At 40.7% G+C, this 20,171-nt stretch overlaps 1 long non-coding RNA gene across 2 annotated transcripts; it reads right to left on the bottom strand.

Moving 5' to 3' along the window:
* Positions 1-1,410: 1,410 nt before the first annotated feature.
* Positions 1,411-19,101, bottom strand: LOC148000066 (uncharacterized). Of its 2 annotated transcripts, none has more exons than XR_015641205.1 (2): positions 18,468-19,101; positions 1,411-2,984 (listed from the first exon to the last, which is right to left on the bottom strand). It is a non-coding gene; the product is annotated as an uncharacterized LOC148000066 (long non-coding RNA). The 2 variants fall into 2 exon arrangements; XR_015641206.1 differs by having other exon boundaries at positions 18,549-18,727.
* Positions 19,102-20,171: the final 1,070 nt, after the last annotated feature.

Below are 20,171 nucleotides of genomic sequence, written 5' to 3'. Positions count from 1 at the left end.
CCAGGAGGGGGACCTGCCAGTCCTGGGAAAGACCTCATTATATAACAAACTGACCACACAACAAAGACCCTTGTCTGCAGGGCAAATCCAAGGTTCCTCTTATAAAAGAAGAGTTTAGGGAAATTTGCAAACCCTGAAATGTCTCAAAAAGGAGTGTACCCAGCAAAAGATTTTGCAGTCCTTGCAGTTTAGAAATAATGGGATTCTCAAAGACAGCCCATAATAGAAACCACTGAACAATGAGGTTGTCCAGCTCCCCAGGGCTTAGCCTGATTGGGCTGAACAATTTAATGTAGAACGATTCAGCAAAAACCAGAGGCATTTGTCCGGAGAACTGCAGGAAGGACAGGAGGAGGCAGACTGGGTCTCTCTGCTCTTCCCAGATAGTCCAGATAGGTGGCCTTTCAGCCCAGTCTAATTTCACAAATGGTGACTTGAAGAATTTCCTAAACCATGGAAGGCAGCTGTTTACTTTCTGTGTCTCCCTCTGATTACAGTGGGCTGGAGGAGAAATAGGTGAAGGGCTTACTCATTTAAAAACTTTCCTCTTGAGAATCCCCCAAAGCCTTCATTTCCTATCTCAAGCCCCCAAAACACCCCATGAGCAGCTCTGAACTGAGGCTGTTGGCTGGCTGTTTCAGAGAAATTGCAGGCTGTTTCAGAACACAAGCGGCTCAGAAAGCATAGCACCTGTAAATAGGTTAATGAGCCTCGGAATTGCCTGGGGTTGTCAAGACCAACTGTTGAGAATTCCTGCAGAGTTAAGTAGGATGTGGATCTGGCCTGAGTAAATACCATTACCTGTGCTTTCTGACTGCCTGCTCTAGGGATTTTCAGTGTGCTTGGTTGGGGTTTTGTTTTTGTTTTTTTGACATATCATATATATATATATGATAAACCTTTAGCTAGATCGTTGAGCCGTAGTTGGAAGTGTCATTCATTCATTTAAAAAAGCTCTCTTTGGAGCAGGGAGAGCTGACTCCTGTCTCTGGCCTCATTAGGTGGGCTAACCAGGGCAGCGCTGGAGAGCTCACCCTGGTGGTGAGGACTTAGAAGAGCTGGGCTCTCTTAGAAGCTGGGTGGGCTGCCCACCTCAGCTGTCATTCAGGCCCAGATCCAGGGCTTTGAGTTGGCCCACCCAAAATCGACCTCCTCTGTGAACTATTGGAGTGTCTGAAAGGGCCAGTCCTGCCGACGAAAAGATGCATGATCTCCATGACACCAGGCAACAACAGGATAACCAGGAGGAATCCTAGTGAGGATCCAACAATGACAGTATGGCAGAAGCCAGATGCCTCGAACTAGACCAATAACTCATTGCAATGAGCAGTTGCAAGTGAAGATGTGTAGGCAGAGGAGTATAATACCATAGGACACACTGAGACACACTGCAGCTGCCACAATGAGATGTTTTCTATGCTTTGTTTTAATAATTTGTTTGGTTTTTTATTTTCTTTAAAGGGGGGTGTTGCAAGAGGGAAGGGTGGATATGAAGAGACAGAGAGATGAATGGGACTGGGGTGCATGATGCGAAGCTCACACAGAGTCAATACAACAAAGTTGAAAAAAAAAAAGGAATGGGGCTGTCTGCGGGCAAATTCCCTAGTGTTCATCTAGAGCTGACATACGCTTTGGAAAAATCGATCAAGTTCCAAGAAAGCAAGCGATTGGCTTATGTTCTCAGAAAAAGACCCTACTGACTGCTTGAAGGAGGACCCTACTTGGCACTTAAAGCATCCCATTTTAGTTTTGAACAGCCGTGAACCATGGCAAAGATGAAAAACAAGACACCAACCACGCTCCATCAGACTGAAGGTCCTTGAACGCTGGTTTTGATGGCCTGTCAAGACCGTAGCCAGTGTACTGTAGTACACACGTAGGTCACAGTCACCGTCTGGCAGAAGTGTGGGATGCAGAAAGAAAGAGCATGGTGTTGTGTGGAGAGCCTGCTTCTCCATCATTGAGGAACATTGCTACCTAACCAAGGTCAAAAAAAGGACCCCCATCAGGCCTTAGGGATCCTCCCATTCCTTCTTCTAGTCTAGACCCTCAGGAGTAACCACTTCCTACATTTGAGACTCTACTGTTTGTTTTGAACTCCACACAGACAGTATGGAGCAGTGCAGCCTATTCTCTTTTGAGTCTGTCTTTCCCCCAAGTTGATGGGGATATTTTTTTAAACATATTTTTTTTTATAAGTCTTTAAGGTACCGTCATGTTGATGAGGAAACGGTTGGTCTGCCAACAGTTTGCTTTCTCCAAGATGCCTCAAGTAAAGATGTTCAATTTGGAAATGAATGTCTACCTGGCTACATTACACACCTCAGGGGTTCAGCAGGCATAGCCAGCTTCTAACACAGGAAGCAGGAAGTTCTACCAAGTGTTCTCTAAAGGAGGGAGATAAAGTCATCTTGGTAACCATGACAAAAGGTTAAATGGCAGTTGGGACATTTTGCCGTCCGAGTTGAGGCACAAAAGTGATTGCTTCCAAAGAAATGGTTAATTAGTGGAATGTTGACGTCTCTGGATGGAAAATGGAGCTTGGTGTGTAACCACGAGTCTGGCTATTTCTTTCCAACTACGACTAGTACATTCCCAGTAAATGGGCCACTATAGATGGTATCTTACTTCCTGCAGTGTGTAGCTGGCTTTATCAGACAGTGGCTTCCTTAGCCTCTGGTCAGGGTCAGGTCAGACATCATGAGAATGATGACAACAATCACGACAGCAGCAACAGCACCCCTGGGAGCTGAGTTCAAGCCGTCCGACATCATCGCTAATTATAAAGCAAGACAACGGATATCGAACAGTCAGAATCAAAATCGCAAGTTGCAAAATAACGGGATACTATTGCTAAGTGCAGAAACATTTAGGAGACCACGTCGTGGTGGTAAAGTCATGGGTTTGTCCAATCACAGGCACCTGACTAACATATGTAATTGCAGGCTCCTCTGACCATGCATCAGGCCACGTGGATGAAACACCTGTTTAGGGGAAAAAAAAAACCATAATCAAATACAGATGGTCTCAGTAACGCCCCAGGGTTTTCTTTCCGAATTTCCTGCCAGCAAAGAAAAAGGAAATTTTTTTTTTTTGCCATTTTTTTTTTGAGCAAACCACACTTCCCTAATATGGTGATCCCTCCCAGTCTAAACATTTTTTCTTGGAAAATGTGAAACCCTGCAATTAATGCTTCCTCCTTGGAAAAAGGAACGTTCGCTGAACTGAAAAGCCAAGTGTATTCCCTACTGAGACAACTGTAAAGAGAGGGGAGATATGGAGTCTGGAGGGGAGATCCACTGACTGACGGGGTGGGAACAGGAGGGTTCTGAAGGGGAAGCAGAGGAAAACATGCATTCGCACATCTGAGGACCTTAGGAGTGCGCATGCGCACTCACAAGCATATGTGAAGATGGGAAATCCTGTTCCTATTGTAGAATGTTGACTTCCTGGCAAAGACCAACTTTAATAAGCTTTTGCTGTTGACCAGCCTCATTGCAGCCACGAATTGTCTTACAGAAGAAAGGGAAATAATAGCTTTACTAATGAAATAACAAAATAATCCTCTGGATTGAGAAATGGTGTCCGGTGTTTTGTAAATGGATTTTGTTCTCTCTCCCTTGAGAAGCTAGTGTCTTTAGCCTTTAACTGTTGTGGTTTCCTAGAGGGTGGGTCCCTTTGGGACAGGTCCAGGAGTGTGTCTTTTTCCTTTTGAGCACTTGACTGGTAAGAGTGGCTGGATGCTTGCTTAGGAACGGGGTCAGCTCATCAAAGGCAACAAAGCATTTGCCGAAAATATTCCCTCATTATCTTTTGTTAAATCTCCCAATTGGGGTAATGGAAAGAAGCCACCTTCTGAATACCTTTCAGTTAAAATATGTTTCTTGTTATCCTAATAGATGCTTGCTATGTGCTTTAGAAAAGTCAACTTAGTAACACGTTAGATACCAAGTGAGAATTAGGAGACAGGAAACATAGATAGGCTTTAGAAAGCCACTGTCGCAGTCTAGGCATGCTAGGAGGATGGTCTAATTGCAGCCATGGGGATAAAAGCTAAGATAAAGATTTATGGGCAGACTACCACCTGCCCTCTCTCTGCAGGATAACAGCTTCTGTGTGGGTACTTAAATCTAACCCATCAGAAATTAAAATGAAATGACATTAAACACTGGGATACCAAACACGTCAGAGCTATAATAGCCCCAACTGGAGGATTTGGTAGGCTTGATAGTTATGCTAGTGGTTGGCTAGCTTAGCCCATCGTACAGAAATAAAATGTCTTCAGAGTTTCAGAATGTTCTGGCTGCAGAGAGTATAAAGAAAGACTTTCGTTCTTGGTTGGTAACATTGATGATTTGTTATGGTTGAGGAGCATTGATGATTTGTAATGGTAGATAGAGGAGCATGAATCCGAACCACACAGTGCATGCCTAGGTAGACAATGGCGACTTCAGTGTAAGTGAATTGCTGAGTCACATTATCCACACCCCCATCGGAACTGCCATTGTATCTTGTGGCTGTCAAACCACCCTGCATCGTATGTTTTTGTGTATATAGCGTTATGCTTCGTTCAAACATTATATCTTAGATACCAGCAGGCATATCTGTATATGTATGTCTGACAAGATCAACACATAAACTACAACATAGACAGTCCTGTTGACTCAGTTCATCTAAGAAGTAAATGCCAAGATGAGAGCAGGTGGGCCTGAAAGAAATCCTGTGAAAACAATGGGAGCAGGGTCTGAAGAAATGGCTCTGCTGGGAAAGTGCTAGCCCTTCGAGCAAGAGGGCCTGAGTCCAATGCCCAGAACTCACATTTGAAAAGCAAGAACAGTATGGAGTGCTTGCAGTCCCAGTGCTGGGGAAGCAGGGACAGGTGATGTCAGAACTCACAAGCCAGCCAGTCTCACATAACCAGTACAGCATCTGAGGAGTAGCAACTGAGTCTGACCTCTGCACACACAAGGGCACCTGGTCATACACAGCCACATACATGTATCCCTACATGAATAGGTACACACTTACACGAACTCACACAAGGTAAAATAGACTTGAAATTTTTAAAGGTTAAAAACCAAGGTTATTTGTTCCTTGATGGAGGTATATGATTAATAGGAAAAAATGACAATTATAAAGATACTAGCGAAAGCTGGACTCGATGACATAAACATTGCATCTGAAAAGAGAGATGAACTCTAGCTTTATAGTTGAGGGCTAAATGATACTTATTCATCAATAGACAGGTCATCCAGCCCTCCCCCTCAAAAATATGATCACAGAAACATCATAGTTAACAAAAGCATCTGATAGACGCCTAAGGAGTTCACACCCCTAAGCCACAGGGCATATATTCTCCTACCAGAACACGGCATATTCTCCTACCAGAACACGGCATATTCTCCAGGGTAGGCTGTGGATCATGAAGAACACAACTAAATAATTAAAAAATTAATATCAGAGCATAGCGTTCTCTGACCCATGACACAAAACTGGAAGGCAGTAAGAACATTAGAAACCATAAAAGGACATCAAACAAGCAAACAGTGTTTTCCTGAAGAAGTTGTTGAAAGAAACAAAAATGCAAACCACAATATATCAAAAATCCGTGAGCTACTAGCAAAGCAGTAAATAAGAGGAACACATAGCATTGTCAACCTATATAAAAATATTTTAACTACATAGCCAATAATGAGATCCAGGGAACCAGAAAATAATCATCATGGAGGTAAAGAAATAGATAAATTTCTAGACCTGTTGAAATGGAACCAGAAGAATATGGAGAACCAGGCAAGATCAATAACAGAATAGAATGAATCAGTAAGAAAGATCAATAACAGATAAGGGGGTGTCTCAGTAACGAAGATCATTAGCACAATAGAGTGAATTAGTAATATAAACTTCTCCCAAGGAAGAGACGCTCAGGACTGAGAACCCCATTGCTGACCTTTACCAATTCTCCTCAAACCATTCAAGCATTGAAAGGGAGAGGAGCCCTACAAATGCATCCTGGGAAGCCACTCTGACCTAGAAAACAATAGCAGTCAGGACAGAACCAAAGGAGGGAATTACAGACCAAATCCTCGAAGAACATAAATGCAAATATTTCCATCAAACCAAGTCCAACAGCGTGTTAAAATTGTATACACAGTGATCAAGTTGAATATGTCTCAGAGATGCATAAATGGTCCAATTTATGGGAAACATAAAACATCCTATCATCCAAATGAAGAACATAAAATATGATCTCAGTAGATACAAACAAGCATTTAATAAAAGTTAACAATATTTGATGATAAAAGTTCTACTAATTATTATCAAAGGAATGTACTTCAGTACAATAAAGGCTACATAAGGAATGCCACAGCCACTCTCATACTAAAGGAATAAAGGGTAAAAGAATGTGTATTAAAACCAGGAACAAGATAGGATATCTACTTTTATAACTCTTACTCAATGAAGAACTATAGGCGTTACCCAAGACAAAAGTGAAGGAGAAGAAAAAGAACAATATCCAAATAAGAAATTTGCAAGCCAAGTTTTCCTGTTTTCAAATGGCAGACAGAGTTTTGTAGATTTAAAACCCCCAAGGGCCCCATTACCCAGCAGCCAGGACTGATAAATTTAGCAAGGTTGCAATATACAAAAATCAATATATAAAAATTAGTACATTTTTAAGGTATCAATAACAAAACTGTTCAGAAAGAGATTATTAATGTAACCTAAATCATGGGAACAATATTTAAAAAAACTATGAAAATTTTAAATCAGTAAAGAAATGATTTGCTTCTATAATGAAAAGTACAAACGACCAAGTAACCTGGAGAGAGAGGCACACAAAATGGAAAGACATCTCCTGTTCACAGATTAGAAGAGTTAGCATTATTAAAATACTCGTGTCACTTAAAGCAATCTTCAGACACCTTCTGATTCCTGTCAACCTATCAATAACCCTCCTCAAAGTTGGATGAGAATGCAAAGCACCCCTAATAACCACGTAATCCCAAGCAAAAACAATAAATTTGGAGGCATTCAAGATATGCTACAAAGCCTAATTGGCTTCAAAACCTAGCATGGATTGACAGAACAATAAAAACAGCCACAGATACATAAACCAGTAGAACCAGAATGGAGAGCTTAGAGAATATCCAGGTATTTACAGTCAGATGGCTCTCAATCCAGGCAGAAAACAAAATCAAGCCTGCTCTTGATAAATAATGACAGGGAAAATTAATATCCATACCTGGAAAAAGAATATTTTAGGACCTCCCCATCCTTCATGAATGCTAAAACCATCTCAAAATGAATCAAAGAGTTAAATATAAGACTCAAACCCACTCACTGACTAGAAGGATATATACCGTGTTTGAAAATGTGGGTCTGGCCAAAGAGCTTTCTGGACATCCCAGAAGCACAGAGAAAGTGAAACTTGACAAATGAGATGTCATGAAACGAAAATGCTGTTTTACTTTACAAATCAAACAAATCCTCAAAGGATCAAAGAAGCAAATTACAGAATGAGTAAATTACTCGTGAACCCTTCAAAACACAAGGGGTTTATTATGAACTCAAGGAACTCCAGCAACTCAATAGAAAGGGGAAAAGGGGAGCAGAGACATTGATTCTCAAAGGAGCAACATACTCACATAAAAATCTTCTCAAAGAAGATTTAAGTGGTCAAACAGCATGTGAAAAAATGTTCAACACTACTATCAGGGAAACAAACGCAAATCAAAACCTTAGTATCATCTCACTCCAGCTTGAATGGTTAAACCCAAAGGACACTACATACTTGTAATCCCAGCTCTCAAGAGGCTGAAACAGGAGGATCACAAGTTTAAGGCCACCTTGGGCTATACGGCGAGACCATGTCTCAGACAAACAACACTTGAGAGGGACAGGTGAGCGCCTGCAGCTGAGATCCCGGCATCCCTCACTCAGCAGGGTCCAGACAGAACTCAGTGTGGGTGCTGAAAATCTCATCAGCTCCAACCAGCAGAACCTAGATGAGCTCACAGAGACCTCAACCTAGCAGGAGCACGGTACACTGTATGTATGACATGTCCCCAAGCAGATCACATCCTGATTCAAAACAACAGAAATGCAGCATGACAATGACCACCTGAGAGTCTGTTGCCGTGGCAGCTGGTGGAATTGTCAGGTCTTGTGCAGCCTAACCTCAGGTTCTACTCCCCACAACTCTATGGTACCTATGGCTCCCTTGCCAAACTATCTTACTTAATTCAGAAGGACTTTACAATCCCTGAATGTCCCTAGCAAGGTTTCCCCACTGGCCATAGACTCATTCAAACCAGGTTTTGCTCAGGGAACAGGAGGAATACATTCTCTGCCACACTCCACCACTACTTACACAGTAGCAAATAACAAACAGAAATTTGACTAAGCAGCACATGCTAGCCTTGAACTCACGATCCTATAGCCTTGGCCTCTCTGGTACTAAGAATAAGTGACACCACAGTCTGGCTACACCCCACTTCCTTAACCCTGCAACTTTTGACTTCCATAGCCCAGGGTCATTCATTTTGTTCCTATGTGCAAATCCTGCAGGCCCTGTCATTATCCAATGTCTTTCTCACTTACACCATCAGTATAGTAGGTAACTAGTAACTGTCTATCACTCTTACCTGGCTATCATCAAGTGTGGTACATTTGGCCATCTCTATAACCATATTCACCAATGAGATAATCGGGAGGCAATTATGTAATGGAATCAAACATTCTTGACAGCAGAAAAAGTACCCACCGAAGTGGTTCTCAACCTGTGGGTCATAACCCCCTTGGGTGTCACCAGACCTTTTCACAAGAGTCACACATCACACTTCTTGCATATCAAACATGTATGTTACGATTGATAGCAGTAGCAAAACTGTGGTTAGAAATGACAACAAAAATAATTTTATGGTTGCGTGTCACCACAACATTAGGAACTGATTGGCTGAGCAGAGCAAGCTTCCTGTAGCCACTGTACAGCGTGGGGACAGGATGGTCAAGCTACACATGTCTGCTATAAGGAAAGGAGGTGAGGATGCCCAAAGGATATAAAGTACAAAAGACCTGTTTCAGCTCATGTAACACAGGGGTTATCCTCTGATACATATATATACTTATGTATTATATCAATATATTTATTATTTATATTATAATAATTATATTATTAACATATGTTAACATAATGATAAATTACATATAATGTAAAATATATGTTAACATTAGCATTATATATTAATATATTACTAATATATAATTACATAAATGTATAATATAAAATATATAATATAAAATAATATATAGAATATATTATTATATACTATGTAATGTAATATATTCACTGTATTAGATATTAAAATATAAATTATATTTATATATCGTGCATATTACTAATATATTATATAAATATTATATAATATATATATATTAAAAAATCTTTGTTTACCCAGAAACCAAATTGTATCCTTCTAAACAATGTGTGGGTGGAAAAAAAGTCACAAAGAAAATATCAGCAACAGAACAAATGAACAAAGATGGGAGGGGAGGGGAGGAGGGAAGGAGTAGATGAGGGGATGGCCGAATGACAATGGCTGAGACGCGCTGACCATGAGAAACAACCTAGGGGACAATGCAGACTTGTGAGTTCCATTATATACTTAGTCACCACAGGAAGCTGCTGTGGGAAGCAGAAGCAGACAGACTTCTAAGAGGAAGAGTCTGTGGGTGGAAGACAGAAGTAGAAAGTTGAGAAAAACTATAGGGGATGCTAACCAGAAAGAAACTAGTCTGAATCTCTACCAGGGTATCCAGCAAGATGATGGTAGAGGTGGGGGGTTGTGAAGCAGCTGTAGGATGCTGAGCTGTACCCTGTTCCTGCTACCTAGTCTCCCCTGTTTCATCTCTGGCTACTGGGCATTCGATAATATAAGGAAAGTCCTACACAATCGGGCCCACTCTGGGCAAGCACAGACTACTAGATTTCTTTGCCTGTCTTTGTGGGAGCCGAGGCTCTTGTTCAGAATGTACGTGTGCTTTAAGATTATTTTGACCACTATTACTACAAAGATAGGAGGCAAAAAAATCTAAGTGGCTTAGAGTTCATCATTATTTGTATGTGCTGTGTGTGCCATTTTTACATGTGTTTCTGTGTGGGTGTGCATGCCAGTGCACAGTTATATGTGCACACATGTGTGGAGTCAGGTGTTTTCTTTAATCACTTCTTCTGTGAGACATGTTCATCTCATTGGGCCTGGAAATCATTGAGTCAGCGAGGCTGGCTGCCAGTGAGCTCCAGGGATCCCCCACTTGCCCATGCTTGGATTAGAGACTCGCTCGGCCACATCTAGTTTTTAATGTGGTATCAGGGACCTCCATTCCGGCTCTCATGCTTGACTGACAAACATTTTAGTGACTGAATATGTCTCCCCAGAGACAAAACTTTATTTTATAATTTATTCTTCATCCAATCTCTACTACCTGTTTTTTTTTAACAGTTCCCATCAAGTACTTGCCCCTCAAAGCAGACTAAACACTTCCTGTTTTGTGAGGAAGCCAAGGTCCTCTCTATGCCCAGATGAATGACAACTAATTGAGTTTACTCTCTGTCAAAAGTAGCAATGGCTGAGTTTTGGAAGTTAGTGTGGTGGGGTTGAAATACACCTTTCACATATTGTATATGACAAACATTATAATTATGTACATAATTGCACAACTCCTTCTATATTTAAGTGCATGCATATCTGGATCTATGCGGAACTTTGTATGGTTACGACATCTGTATGATTCTAACTGAAGGGAGGTTGACAGCAGCTGTTAGCAGGTATCCCTGGGTGATGGTCCACAGACAAAAACCTAAGCAAAGAAGGAGCTTAGTCACCAATTACTGCTCGTAGCATCTGAATTACTGAGTTCAGGCATTACCATGTGCACGCGCGCACACGTGCGCGCACACACACACACACACACACACACACACACACACACACCATACACAGTTTCCATTTTCAGTTCATGTGCAAAATTTTCTAAATAGGTCTCAAAACTCATGACACAGCGATTACGACATGACATCTTTCTTTGGAGATAGGACTTTGGAGATAGCCCAGGCTAGCCTCAAATCTGCATTCTCCCAGACTCAGTTTCCAGACTCTGGGCTTACAAGTATGTGCCACCATGCCAGATTTTTAACATTCTTTTTTTCAACATCCATGCCATGACTCTGTGATGATAGAATATTGCTCTTGGGTCCTGCAAAAAGCTGTACTCTCAAGAATATTCTCTGAGACTAACCTTCCTGCCAGCCATCCAGCATCCCTCCACAGGAACAGGCAGAAGGGCTATCTCCACACTCTCCTGCGATTGTTCTGCTGTGTGTAAGAGAGAGCTTCAAGACTGCTGCCCCAAATTTTCAATTTCCACTTACTCTTCTTCTTGAACTTTCTTATTAGTATCAGGCTCCCCCTCGGCACCACACAGAGAGCTATGACACAAACACAACTTAAAGCATCTATGCAGGGATGGAGAGAGAGCTCAGTGGTTGAGAGACTTCCTGCTATGGCAGAGGACCAGGGTTCAGTTCCCAGAACCCACACAGTGACACACAAATGCCTATAATTTCAGTTCTAGGGGATCTGACACCCTCTGCCATGAAGGATATCAGGAATGAATATGATACACAGACATCTATTAAGCAAACTCTCATACACATACAAATAAATATCTTTTTACAAATTCATGCTGCTGAAAGAGAGATCAGGTACAGAATTTGAGTGAACATGATATTTATTAATCTGCAGACACTACTAATGATTAGCACATAGCAATAATTAGTGCTTTTCTTATTTAATAAACATTTTAAAGACTACTAGGTATTCTTAAATATTATAAGAGTAGATCAGGCTTATAAGCAGGAAATGAACGAATGCATAGCTCATCAAACCAATGGGAAGATGCTGAGAATCTAGTGAGCTTAAGTGGAACTCCCAAGTGTTACACAAGTCAAGGAACTCAAGGTGAGTTGCATAGCTCTAAGCACAGTAGAAACACTAGAAGAAAAATAGCAAAGTAGTAGAGGGAAACCAGCAATTGTTTTTTGTTTTGTTTTGTTTTGTTTTGTTTTATTCTGCCCTTTTGTGGTTTTCAAAACTTTCTGTGAATAGTTTGTCTTCCTTTGGCCTAATATAAGGTTATCTTTATAAAGTGCAATTGCCTCAGAATTTTTTTTTAAATTAAAACGGTTACATTTTCTGTTTAAAATTTAAATGGAGTTTCCTCTAAGAGAAAAGTTGAACCTTGGGGAATTTTTTTTTCTGATTTTAACCAATATTTTTTTATACTTTAATATCTGTAACTAAAACAATTTTATGTTTAATCTTGGGACAGAATGGGTTCCTAGGGCATTCGGTTATGAGTTTATATAAGGCCAGCTATGGCACTGATTAGAAATGAAGCAGAACTTCTAGTAGTGTGTTCCCCCTCAAAAAATCAAATAAAATAAGAAAAAGAAAGAAAAAGGGAGAAAGGAAAACCCCCATAAGGAAAGCCTTCTAAATATTGAGATATAAACATGGTCCTAGAAAGGCATTTTTGTTTATGGAAGACGAAGCCACACAGCACACAGAGAAAAAAAAATGCAAACATAAAATTAGCACAGACATCAGCGGCAGGAAAACCAGTGCTGAAATCCTTCTGCTCTTTCTGAGATTTTCTATAAATTATGTATCCTTATTGAGACTTAAATTCCTAGTCTATAAATTACTGATGACCGTACCTGCTTTGTGATACTGTGAAGATTAGATAAAGCAAATATCCACACAGGAAAGCCCTGGGTGTTAGCATAAAGCCGGAGTTGAGAAGGCCAGCTTTCTATTTACGTGCTGAACGATGAATAGTTAAATAGTTTCCGTCTGGCCCACGTCCTTACACACACCCCTTGGGTTTTCTTCTCTTCCCTGGTAGGACTGCATTTGTTGTCAACTATTAGAAAAGGATCCTAGCAATTTTCTCACGTGACAAGATATACCTTGAAGCCATTTGAATTTGAAAACTGAGTCCCTCCTGATCAGTTTCGTATTGGCTAATGTCTGAGCAAGTGACTGGGCCAAGGGGATGAGCATTTTTAAATATTTCTCGGGTGGGCTGGCAAGATGGCTCAGCAGGTAAAGGTGCTTGGCACAGAGCCTGAAGACCTGAGTTCAATACCTGAGCCCCACATGGTGGAGCAAATTCCCCCAAGTTGTTCCCCCATGTGGGCGAGGGTAGCTCTGTACAAATTTAAATAAGTAAATGTCTGTGCAGACAATTTCAACACTGGTCTTTGTGCTGTCACTGATGTCTGCACTGTTTGTAGTCCTTTGGTTGTAGTGTGTATGTGTGTGTGTGTGTATATGTGTGTGTGTGTGTGTGTGTGTGTGTGTGTGTGTGCGTGCGTGCGCACATGTGTTTGTATTACCATATGACTTTGCCTTGTATATACAAAATGTCTTATCAAAACCTTGTTTTACTCTCAATATTTAGGAACATTTTCTTCACAGCTTTATTTCAATTTAAGTCACACAGTGTGCAGTCCACCTATTCTGAGTGTGTAATTGACTGGATTTAAATTCGCTGTCAGAGTTGTACAATCATTGCCACCATCGCCACACAAGATAGCACAAGTCGCTTCACAAGTTAACAGTGTTCTCGTTTCCATTTCATCATTCAAAGGACACCAGTGTGGTGGTGTGAATAGGAATGGCCTCCATAAATTCATGTGTTTGAAAGCTTGGCCTGTAATGAGCACCACTCTTAGGAGGTGTGGCCTTGTTACAGTAGGCGTGGCCCTGCTGGAGGAGGTGTCTCACTGTGGAGGCCGACTTTGAGGCTTCATAGATGTTCAAGCCGTGCCCAGTGAGGTAGTCTCCTGCTGCTGCCTGTGGATCAAGATGTAGCACTCTCAGCTCCTTGGCTAGCACCATGTTTGCCTGCATGCCTCCCACTATGACAATAATGGACCAAACATTTGAAATTGTAAGCCAGCCCCAATGAAGTGTTGTCCTTTATAAGAGTTGCCATGGTCATGGTGTCTCTTCACAGCATAGAAACCCTCGCTACTGCTTGTCCCACAGACTTACCTGCTCCTGGGCTTTCATGAGTATGGAGCTGATGGCATATAGCATTCTGTGACTGGTTTATAACTATCCAAGATTCACCCATATTGTGACAAATACTTTCTTTTTGTCAAATAATATTTCAGTCTGGATTCTCATATTTATTTATCTGTTTACCAAATGATAGACATGTAGATGACTTCTACTTTTTAGATCTTAGCTTCTATAAGCATTCATATGTATGTTTCATATAGACACATTCTGGATCATAGAGTAAGTTGGCAATTGCATGTCCAAACTTCAGGGGCTTCTATAATGTGCTACAATTATCACAAGATGTTTTGCACCACCTTTAGTATTAATGTATCTAAAGATTAGATTTAATCTGATGAATTTTCTTATGGTTGCTATTTGTGTGATATGCCTTTTCAGCTTCTTCATTGTCAATCTGCCTTTGTTTTTTTTAATCCAATGCAGCAATTCTCAACCTGTGGGTTACAATTCCTTGTGTGTGTGTGTGTGTGTGTGTGTGTGTGTGTGTGTGTGTGTGTGTGTGTATGTGTGTGTATGTGTGTGTATGTGTATGTGTGTATATGTGTGTATATGTGTGTGTATGTGTGTGTCTGTGTATGTGTATGTGTGTGTATGTGTATGTGTGTATGTGTGTGTATGTGTGTGTGTCTGTGTATGTGTATGTGTGTGTATGTGTGTGTCTGTGTGTATGTGTGTGTATGTGTGTGTATGTGTGTGTATGTGTGTGTATGTGTGTGTGTATGTGTATGTGTGTGTGTATGTGTGTGTGTCTGTGTATGTGTATGTATGTATGTGTATGTGTGTGTATGTGTGTGTCTGTGTGTGTATATGTGTGTGTATGTGTGTGTCTGTGTATGTGTATGTGTGTGTATGTGTGTGTATGTGTGTATGTGTGTGTATGTGTATGTGTGTATGTGTGTGTGTCTGTGTATGTGTATGTGTGTGTATGTGTATGTGTGTGTATGTGTGTATATGTGTGTGTATGTGTGTGTATGTGTGTGTATGTGTGTATGTGTGTGTGTATGCGTGTGTGTATGCATGTGTGTTGCATATCAGATATTTACATTATAGTTTATAACAGTAGTAAAATTATGTTATGAAGTAGCATTGAAATAATTTTGTGGTTGGGGGCCACCACAACATGAGGAACTGTATTAAAGGGTGGAAACCATAGGAAGATTGGGAACCACTGCTCTAAAGTATGTTCGTTGCATAGAGCATACACAGCTCGATTTTACACACACACACACACACACACACACACACACACACACACACACACACACTCTCTCGCAATCTCACAGATCTTGACAATCTCTGACTTTGGTTGGATGCTCATTCACATCTGATGCAATCATTCACATTTACACTAAGTTGCACATCTGCCTTCCTGCGATTATTTAAGTGTAATTTCCTTTATTTCTTCAAGCGTATTTCTATTGCTTTGAACTATGACATAAGACTTTTCATCTCAAAAGCAGTTTTTGTTCCTTATGTCTTTCCTAGTTGATTAAAAACCATACTTCCCTCATTCATAGTCTGTGTGGTCATTTTATTTAAGACAAGACATTTACCAGTCATCTTATAGAAACTCTAACTACCATTTAGAGTTCTGTATCAAATCAAAGCTACATCGAGATTCCACCTCACCCCTGTCAGAATGGCTACCATGAAAACATCTCATGCTGCCAGTGATGTAGAGCAAAGTGTGAACACTGCTTGTCAGCATGTAAACTATTGGAGCCGCTACGCAAATCAGAATGCAGGTTCCCCAAGAGCTCAAAAATACCATATAATCCAATAACCCATTTAAGAGAATATAATCAAAGGAACGCAAAGGCTCCTGCTCAACCAGGATTCTTGTGGTTCTGCTTACATAACTCTGATAGTTGAATGGAAACGTGGATCACAGAAGAACAGAATACGCATGCGCGCACTCACACTAGGGTGCACACACACACATCCAGGATCTATGGTGTATATAATTATGCACATGCACACACAACTGTGGCATGAAAGTAAAGGAGGGACTACTGGAGAAAAGAGATTGACAGGAGGATGACGACAAGAAAGGACAGGAAATAAATATGCTAAAGAACCTGATATATTTGATCAGAAAAGTCTTACTATGAGACCCATTATCTTGCCTGATAATTACACAATAATAAAAAATATTAAGTGAAGGGGAAATGGAAGGACAGCTGTACTAGGTAGCATATGTCTGTCATCCCACTCCCTGAGGTTGAGGCAGGAGGATCTCATGATCGAGGCAGGCCTGGGCTACAGAATTCATTAAGGCCAGCCTGGGCAACTTAGTTAGATCCTGTTTGAAAGAGAAGTTTTTCTTTTAAGGTCTCAGTCCGGAACTGAGTGGTGGAGGACTTGGCTAGAGCATACAAGTCCCTTGGTTTAAAACCAGTACCAGATGTTAACAAAGAGGAAAGAAAATAAAACAAGCAAATCAAACAAGCATAGCAATTACTGCCATAGGTTGCACAAAGCCTTCTGTATTCAAGTGACAGTTAACTATTAGATTTTCAAAGTCTTCGAAACATTCCATTCTCCAGAATTTTCTATGTCCAGAATAATCTATTGTTCATACATATAACTCTCAACTCAGAACATATCTAAATGTCTATGGGCATCTGCATCATCTGGTCTCAGTATATGGTAGAGTCCAAGAGCATATTATATCTAACACAAATCACACTTAATTTGCATTGAAATCCCATTATCTAAAGTCTTCAGCATTAAAAGTACATCATATAAATCCATTATAAGACCCAGGAAATAAATAGCCATCAGCCAGGGTAAGGGTTGCAGGTGTTTGCGAGCATCCAGTTAGTTAGGGCAATGTGTGCCGAGGAGACCAACAGCCTTTTGAGCTATGCAAACCATGACACAATCCATCATAAGGGGGATTTGGTACATGGTATTATGACTTGTAGGTCATCTTTCCTTATAATAGCCCAACCTGGAGGTGGCCTTGGTTGTATCCAGCAATAAATGGTGGGTTATAATGTGAGCACACCATTCTGTGTGCTTTCTTGGTGGTAAAAAGAAGAAAACCAATGATGTAAGCAAGCTTCATGCCAGGTGGGCGGGGCCTTGAACAAAACAGATCATGTAGATGACTCCATTCCTGGGCTATTATATAAAAGGGTAAGCATTTATAATAGAGAAGGGGCCAAACTATAGTTGTCTCTGTGAGTGGAGGCAGGGATTGACTGGAACAGGGATAAAGGAAATGTCAGGAGAGTATATATCACATGCTATCACAATAATAGTTGTGGTTAGGAATGTGTACATGGATCAGTGGATAAACAAAAGGACCTGAGTTCAAATCTTCATCAACGGGAGGCAGAAACTAGGGGATCCTGGGATTTTACTAGTCAGCCACCTCAGCCAAAACAGAGAAACATTTGAAGTTGTGACTGTGGCTATGTGGGCGTGACCAAAGGTCAAAACTTAAAATGTATGCAATTTACATTGTCACTTTTATATCGACAGAAGATATTATGCACTCCTACTGAACCCTGATTTACTTAATATTCATTGTCACACTCAGGAGGAGGTTGACTACTGTGTACAACTTCATATTAAATTTATAGGACAATGGACTAATTGGCGAACAAGGAAAAAGCTGCAATATAAATACGTGATAACAAAATCAAATCCAGTAATGTGTTAATGGTGGGATTCTGGTAGCCTGTATGTGAATGTCCATTCACCACACAGGTCTTTTAATTTCATAATGGGGTTTGAGTTTTTAATTACTCATCTGAAGGTAAAGGCATTGGGGTTGGGGCTTCCAGTAGGTTATCGACACAGCTGCCCAGAATGGCACATAAACTTTCTTCTGGGAAATGACACAAAATGCTTGGACAAGCAATGGCATCATGTCAATATTTGCCCATGGAGAAGGCTCTGCAGCCATGCTACAGCTCACGCTTACGTCATGCTTGAGAGGATTTGACTGAATAGAGGAATAGCTTTACAGCTCCAAGTACCATTTTGCAAATAAATAACAGATACTTACCTAATATTAAGCTAAAATCACACATGCATTAGGAAATTTACTTCACGGGTAAATGCTCAACAAGTGTTCTTGTTGGTAAAATTTTAAATATCTGCATTTAACGTATATCTTGAAAGATAAAATTAAGCATCAGATTCAGAGAAGTTGAAAGCATTTGAAACATTAAACATTTTAACTGGATCTAAATATATAACCAAACTGAATTTAAAAAAAAACTTAAAATAACTGATAAAACTTGCTAGATTTAACAAGGGAATAAGATTTGTAGGCTGAGCCTGAAGTCACATTTAAAAACCTACCTTCAAGTTTTATCCGAAAGGTCCCATCTGTGGAAAGAAGCCTAAATCTCAAAATATTTTTCAAGGAACATTTTGGCTCACCCAGATAGGTGGAAGGTAGCTTGCTTTCCAGTAGAATTCTCAAGGTTCACAGAAGGTTAGCCGTCTAGTCCTCAGGCAGGCGATCTTTAAAGTGGTAGGTTTGCATTTCATAACTAAGACATCTGAAGGCTTTTGTGTGGCATCTAACTCTGTTTATGACAACCGAACCTAGCAGCGGCCTGAAACATACTCATAAGTGAATGTAGAGAATATCGGCATGTGTGCACAGTGTCGTGTGCACACTCATAATGAAAAGAAATGAACTTCAGAGGAGGTCAAGATCAAGCACTAACCTCAGAAGCACTGTGGGAGATGGAAGGCTCTTCCTACACAACAGGAAGTGCTGGGTCACTAATTCAAAGGTCTAGGAGAGGCAGCCTCAGACTCCCTGCTATTCAGTGTTGTCAGAAGACACCCTGGTCTGCTGGGTAGCCTGTTCGCCATCTACCCATACCTCGACTAGCCTCCACTTTCTCCAGCAATAAGCTGGGAAGTAAGGCTGAGCTCTCCTCGTCTTTCCTTTTAGTGCCATTTAACGTCTCTCTGTGGATTCTGTTTGTTGTTGCTGTTGCTGTTGCGGATTACATCATCAATCCATGTGATACATATTGTGAGACACACAACCATGACATCTGTCCTTACAGTCTTTTTGCTCTGAGGACCCCAACTTCTGCTCCTCAAGTCTTTTTATGGAGAGAGTCAAGATGATGAGATGCCTTTCTAAAAACTGTGTTTTAAGTTAGCATAAAAGTAATAGATTTCGGGGTTGGGGATTTAGCTCAATGGTAGAGCGCTTGCCTAGGAAGTGCTAGGCCCTGGGTTTGGTCCCCAGCTCCGGAAAAAAAAAAAAAGTAATAGATTTCATGTTGACAGTTTTTGGAAGTGTGTCGTATTCTGCTCTAATCCACCCTAATCCACCCTCTTCCCCAACTGCCTTCACCTCTGTCCTGTTCTGTCTCCATTCTTTATGATTTAAATGCTATATCATTCCATGGCCTCCCTCAGGCCCTCTTCCCTCTCATGATCACCTTTTGAATTTCATGACCTCTATCCACAAACATGTACATACATATTATATGTAATTTTAAATCTAGGTTCTACCTGTGAGGGGAAGCACATATGGTGTTTGTCTTTCTTATTCTGGCTTATTTTGCATAACATCAGGCCTTTTACATCTAATCATTTTTCCTCAAGCATCGTGATTTTGTTTATTATTTGCTGCTGGATAAAATTCCATTGTATACACGTACCACATTTTCTTTATCTATTCTTCTGTTGATGCACACTTGGGCTGGGCCCGTCGACTTGTGAGCAGTGGAGTCAGAAGCAATGTGTGCAAGTAACACAGAGAAGGGAATTCTTTGAGACACGGCGAAGGTTGAGTACCCTTTGTCTTAAAGGCTTGAAACACAGAGAATTTCATACTTAGATTTTTGTTTTTAAATTTGGGGATATGTGCATTAACCTAAGGACATATGATGTTAGAAATGTGGCCCAAACGTAAGCAAACCCCTGCTGCTGTACAAACTTACCTCATGTGCATAGCTCGAAGGCAAGGTCGAGGAGTAACCTCAGTTCACACTGTCTATTTCCCATTACGTGAGATGGAGCTTGGAATTCAGC

This window comes from Rattus norvegicus, chromosome 17, assembly GCF_021556685.1.
Source record: "Rattus norvegicus strain SHRSP/BbbUtx chromosome 17, alternate assembly SHRSP_T2T, whole genome shotgun sequence".
Classification (NCBI taxonomy): domain Eukaryota; kingdom Metazoa; phylum Chordata; class Mammalia; order Rodentia; family Muridae; genus Rattus; species Rattus norvegicus.
This window is presented reverse-complemented; position numbering and strand designations above follow the sequence as displayed.